At 43.0% G+C, this 6,655-nt stretch overlaps 1 pseudogene; it reads left to right on the top strand.

Annotated features, from left to right (window-relative positions):
• Window positions 1–440: 440 nt before the first annotated feature.
• Window positions 441–2,143, top strand: LOC149441172 (olfactory receptor 5AR1-like; annotated as a pseudogene).
• The last annotated feature ends 4,512 nt before the right edge of the window (window positions 2,144–6,655 follow it).

Below are 6,655 nucleotides of genomic sequence, written 5' to 3'. Positions count from 1 at the left end.
TGTAAGCTCGAAAGAGCAGGGCCCTCGATCCCCTCATGTTTTGCATTGTATTGGTATTGTTCTGTCACATGTTCTGTCCCCCTTTGTAATGTACAGCGCTGAGCCAACTATTGGCGCTTTATAAATACTGTATAATAATAATAATAAAGACTTCACCCTGTATTCACCATCCATGTTTGTGTTACCTTCCAGTGGTCCATGCATCTACAACCAACTGTAGCCTATGTAGCTCTGCGTTTGGTACCAATAGATGAAATGGATGAATAGATTCTACTAGTTGGTCTTATCCATAAAGGAAGGTTTCACATGTTAATAAACTGTCCCTGGAATCCTTTGTATCTGGAAACACCAACATTTCTCACCTTAACTAACCACATTAGATAACTTTTAAGTGAAAGGAGGACAGAAGGAACCAATGAGCCACCTAAACAAAATGAGAAATGATTGTGTTTGTGTTCTCTGGACTAACAGACAATGAACAGCTTGCCCCAGTTCTCTTTACATTTCTGTTGAATGTTTACCTTGTTTGTGTTGTGTTTAACTTTGACATGATGTTTATAGAACTTAAAGCATCCAACCTCCACACTCCAATCTACTTCTTTCTTATGCAGGCTATAGATGGGGAGAAAACCAGCCGATTTTTCTTTAAAAAAACAAAAAAATCGGTCGTTCAAGCGGCCGACGTTACCAGGAACGGTAAAAAAAAAATCGGCCGATTTTCATCCCGTCTACAGCCGGCAAAAAGTGTCCCTGCAGAGAGCTCCGCTATTTCTTTGACAGTTTTTTGACATTTATAGTGGTTGCAACAATGTATCTATTTGTATCCATTTAGGATACAGATGTTTTTATTCGGAAACAAATAGATACATTGTTGCAACCGCTATATATGTCAAAAAACTGTCAAAGAAATAGCGGAGCTCTCTGCAGGGACACTTTTTGCCAGACTGGAATTCCTCTTCTTCTTCATCCTCTTCTTCTTCTTCCTCTTCTTCTTCTTCATCCTCTTCTTCAGCTTCTTCATCCTCTTCTTTATCTTCCTCTTCTTCTTCATCCTTCTTTATCCTCTTCTTCTTCATCCTCTTCTCCTTCTTCATCCTCTTCTTCTTCTTCATCCTCTTCTTCCTCTTCTTCTTCATCCTCTTCTTCTTCCTCTTCTTCTTCATCCTCTTCTTCTTTTTCTTCTTTTTGTCTTCCTCTTGCAGGTCACTGCTCATGCTCAGATTTTTTTATCGGTAAAAAGATCGGCCGATTTGCCCATAATTGCTGCGAAAATCGGCCAATCGGCAAAATCGGCCGATTTTTTTCCAACTTTACCGATAAAAATAATCTGCCAAAATACCGAAAAACGGCTGAACAATTAGCCCACTAACGATCCGAAAATCGGCCGATTTTATTTTCGGCCGAAAAATCGGCCGATTTTCGACCTTTCTATGGCCTGCATTAGTTACCTCTGTTTGGTGGACCTTTTCTACTCCTCAGTTATAGCTCCTTACGTCCAAGACAAAGTTAATATAGTTTTTTGGCTGTGTGGTCCAGTTCTTTTGCTTTGATGCTCTGATCGTTACAGAAGCACTTTTACTCTCGTGCGTGGACTATGACTGATATGTTGCTATCTGCTGCCCTCTACATTATGTTTCAGTTATGACCAACAAAAAGTGCTTGAGTCTCATTTTCCTTAGTTTTTCTTTTGGTTTCTTGCAATCTGTAGCACAAACCAGCTGTGTGTTTAGTCTTGAGTTCTGTGGCCCAAACCTCATAGACCATCTCTACTGTGAAATACCACCACTGCTTAACCTGGCCTGCTCCAGCACTCTGTGGTGTCATTCAATAACTTTCTTCTTTGTGGTTGCTTGTGGTGTAGGCTCATTGATGCCTATCTTGGTGTCATACTCTTTTATAGTTTCTTCCATTCTACAGATTAAATCCAGCAAAAGGAGACAGAAGACATTCGGTACTTGGTCCTCACAACTTGTGTGCATCTCTATATTCTATGGGGCTGATTTTTTAATTTACCTGAATCCTCCTAACAGTGCCCTTGAGAATCAAGACAAGCTAGCTTGTCATGATACCAATGCTGAACCTTCCTAGATATAGCCTAAGAAGCCAAGATGTGAAAAGGGTATCAAGAACGCACTTCACATAAATCACTGATATAGAGAGCTTGTGGTTGTAAGTTTCTAGAGTCTCCTAAGGTGGTCAAAACCAACCAAATACCAACCATTATTCGACAAGACAATATATTGCTCAATAAAGAATGGAGCCAGTTTATTCTATGCTCATTTTCCCAAGCAGGGGTTCTGCAAATGTATGGCAGGCCCAATACTTACTTCTTCTCCTTGAGAATAGGGAAGGACATTGTTGGTCAAAAGGGACAGATGTCTATCCTGCCATCATTCATAGGGAGACATCTTTCTATTCATGGCTAGCCTTTGTCTTCAAGAAAGTGTATTGGCTAAGTGCAATTCCTTGTTTATGGGTGGAGTTTCCACCAGGGATACTCTCTGTATGTTGGTTTTATGTTCTATGTGTTTTTGTGGGTTACATCCCACAATCCAAATTCCTAATGGTACAGTATGTCAATTAGCCTGCATCAAATTGGCCCTACTTTGTATATCTACATAAATGCAGGAACATTACAATGTAAGGTCTTGGTGAGCAGAGACTTATGTAAATGGAGCCTTTAAATCTGCCCTAATCTCTGAAGGATGCTCAAGGAAGTCTGTGTAATGACATACAGAGCATCTCTCATGTTATTTATGACTTTTAAAGTCTTTTTTTATTTGTTTGTTAAGGCAGAGAGATCTGATGCAGAGCCCCACGCATTTGTACAGCGATCACCATTAAAATATAACTAAAGGCAAAGCTTTTTCTTTAGTTTTGGATAGGGTGGAGATGTATCAGAACACCTGTCAGATTTTCACGTGTCCCCATGTTGGGTAGGTGCAGCGTGGTGTGGTGGCCAGTATGCACCCAGAGTCCCAATTTGCCAAAAACTATGTATTTTAACCGCTTCCCAACCGCGCTATAGCTGCACTGCACAGCACCACTGTCCAGTTCTGGCAGGGCGTCCATGGACATCCTCCCAGAAAGCGTCCCCAGCGGCGCGTACCCGGCACTGTCAGTGATTGCTGTGTTCTATGGACACAGCTGATCATGTGATGAGGTAAAAGGCTAATCACAGCGGCCTTTTACCACGTGATCAGCTGTGTTCAGTGACACAGCAGATCACAAAGTAATACGGTTACCGATTATCGGCAACACTTTCCTCACACTGGCACAGCATTAGGAAAGTACTGCGGATAACCAGAAAATGTGACAGGGGGATCTGCACTGATAATCAGTCAGTGCTGCCTGTCAGAGCCCATCAGTGCCACCTATCAGTGCCCATCAGTACCGCCTATCAGTGCCCATCAATGCCACCTATCAGTGCCCATCAATGCTACCTATCAGTGCCCATCAGTACCACCTATCAGTGCCCATCAATGCCACCTTTTAGTGCCCATCATTGCTGCATATCAGTGCATCATCAGTACCTCCTCATCAATGCCCACCAGTGCCGCCTCATCAGTGCCGCCTCATCAGTGCCCATCAGTGTTGCCTAACAGTGCCCATCAGTGCTGCCTATCAGTGCAGCCTCATCAATGAAGGAGAAAAATTACCTGTGTGCAAAATTTTATAATAGAAACAAAGAAAACCTTTTTTTAAAATAATTTTTTGCTCTTTTTTTGTTTATAGTGCAAAAAAATAAAAACCCCCAGTGTCGAGTAAATACCACCAAAGAAATTTCATCTGGGTACAGTGTTGCATGACCACGCAATTGTCATTCAAACTGCAACAGCACTGAAAGCTGAAAATTGGCCTGGGCAGGAAGGGGGTAAAAGTGCCCGGTAGGCAAGTGGTTAAAAGTAGTTCAGCAGTACAACCAGGCCTGGTGGGGTGGCTCACCGAACTGGGACCACTTAACAGAGCAGTGTAGAGACAGCAGTCTGTAGAATCAGTGTTGCCAAAACTGTCACGAGAAGCAGAAGGCAGCTTGGCTGGTCCAACCCAAATGGGAAGCTTCCTGGGAAGGTAGACATAGTCCCGGCCTCTCCTTCCTCTACTGGAACCATTCCCTATCGCTAGTGCTGTCCCTGACAGACGGGGAAACTGTCCCTAAGCTAGCCACTCATATAAAGCTCGATTAGAGTCTTAAATAGACTCTGCTTGATCCAAGATGGCCACCAGGGTCACATGGGACAAGAACATCCAACCGGATCACTGTTCCATGTGACTAAAGAAGTCATAGATAAATTTAGTTTTCCTCAAACTCCTCTCCCCTCTGCATTGCTGCTGTAGTCCAGTGCCACCTGCAGTGGGGAATACAGACTTCACCTGCCTACACCCTTTAGGGAGATTCCCCTTCTATTTGTCCTGTTTATCATTATCACCATAAATGAAAGTAAAAGAAACCACCGACAGCTGTATATTATGATTCTGTCCTTGGGTTTAAATTCACTTTAAGGGCAATTATGTCTTGTGTAGTTTAATATTTGGCTTACAGGTAAATGTCTATTAAAGGCTTATATCGATTAGGCAGCAGCTCCATAAATAAGTGTGTTGGCAGTTGTTATTGCCCCATCTAAGGTATTCCCCTCCTGTAGGGATGTCATAGGTACAGCTAGTGCCCATATATTGCCAGCTGTGGATGGGGTCCAGGAATAGTGGGGTATAGGAGCACTTAACCCCTGTACAGGACCATGTAATATGACGTGAAGAAGAGAGTGAGAATGCCTGGCTGGGCAGCAACAACAAAGGGGACAGATGTACAGTTGCAAGAAAAAGTATGTGAACCCCTTGGGATTACGTGGAGTTTTGCATGAATTGGGCATAAAATGTGCTCTGAACGTCATCTAAGTCACAACAATAGAAGAACACAGTCTGCTGAACATAATACTACACAAACATTAGATGTTGCCATGGTTTAATTGCACATAACATGTAAACATTCACAGTGCAGGGAGGAAAAAGTATGTGAGGCCCTAGCTTAATGACTTCTCCCAGAGCTAATTGGAGCCAGGAGTGAGCCAACCTTGACTCCAATCAGTGTGATGATATTGGATGTGTTGCTGACAGCTGTCCTGCCCTTAAAAAACACACACCTGTTTTGGGTTTACTGGTTTCAAGAAGCACTGTCTGATGTGAACCATGCCTCGCAGAAAAGAGCTCTCAGAAGACCTACGATCAAGAATTGTTGACTTGCATGAAGCTGGAAAGGGTTACAAAAGTATCTCCAAAAGCTTTGATGTTCATGTGTCCACGGTAAGACAGACTGTCTACAAATGGAGAAAGTTTAGCACTGTTGCTACTCTCCCTAGGCGTGGTCGTCCTGTAAAAATGACTGCAAGAGCACAGCGCAGAATGCTGCATGAGGTAAAGAAGAATCCCAGAGTGTCAGCTAAAGACCTACAGAAATCTCTGGCACATGCTAACATTTTTGTTGACACATCTACAATAAGGAAAACATTAAACAAGAATGGAGTACATGGGAGGACACCACGGAGGAAGCCATTGCTGTCCAAAAAGAAGATTGCAGCACGTTTGAAGTTTGCAAAAGAGCACCTGGATGTTCCACAGCACTACTGGCAAAATATACTGTGGACAGATGAAACCAAGATTGAGTTGTTTGGGAAGAACACACAACACTATGTGTGGAGAAAAAAAGGCACAGCACACCAACATCAAAACCTCATCCCCACTGTAAAACATGGCGGAGGGAGCATCATGGTTTGGGGCTGCTTTGCTGCCTCAGGGCCTGGACGGATTGTTGTCATTGATGGGAAAATGAATTCCAGAGTTTATCAAGACATTTTGCAGGAAAATGTACAACCATTTGTCCGCCAACTGAAGCTCCGCAGAGGATGGGTGCAACAGGACAATGACCCAAAGCATACAAGTCATTCAACAAAACAATGGCTGCAACAGCACAGAATATGCCTTCTGGAGTGGCCCAGTCAGAGTCCTGACCTCAACCCGATTGAAATGCTGTGGCATGACCTTAAGAGAGCGATTCACACCAGACATCCCAAGAATATTGCTACACTGAAACAGTTTTGTGAAGAGGAGTGGTCCAAAATGACTCCAGATCGTTGTGCAGGTCTGATCTGCAACTACAGGAAACGTTTGGTTGAGGTTATTGCTGCCAAAGGAGGGTCAACCAGTTATTAAGTTCAAAGGTTCACATACTTTTTCCTCCCTGCACTGTGAATGTTTACATGTTATGTACAATTAAACCATGGCAACATCTAATGTTTGTGTAGTATTATGTTCAGCAGACTGTGTTCTTCTATTGTTGTGACTTAGATGATGCTCAGAGCACATTTTATGCCCAATTCATGCAAAACTCCACGTAATCCCAAGGGGTTCACATACTTTTTCTTGCAACTTTATATCATTCCAGGAGCAAATGGGGTCACCTTGCCACCCCTGACCTTCATCTGTGGGTCTGTGGCTTGGTGCAGAAAGGCCTTGTGGCCTAGGAATGAGGGACTCTATGGTGAGCTGAGTGATATGAGGGGCCTATTGTAGAAATGTGTGAAGGTGGCTAACCCTATTGAATTGTGATCTGCACTGATTTCAATTCACTGTAAGTTGGTTTATTTTGTACTGCTGGTAA

This window comes from Staurois parvus, unplaced genomic scaffold, assembly GCF_062004578.1.
Source record: "Staurois parvus isolate SC_StPar_1 unplaced genomic scaffold, SC_StPar_1.0 ptg001017l, whole genome shotgun sequence".
Taxonomy (NCBI): domain Eukaryota; kingdom Metazoa; phylum Chordata; class Amphibia; order Anura; family Ranidae; genus Staurois; species Staurois parvus.
The sequence above is the reverse complement of the archived record's forward strand: the minus strand, read 5'-3'. Positions and strand labels throughout refer to the sequence as shown.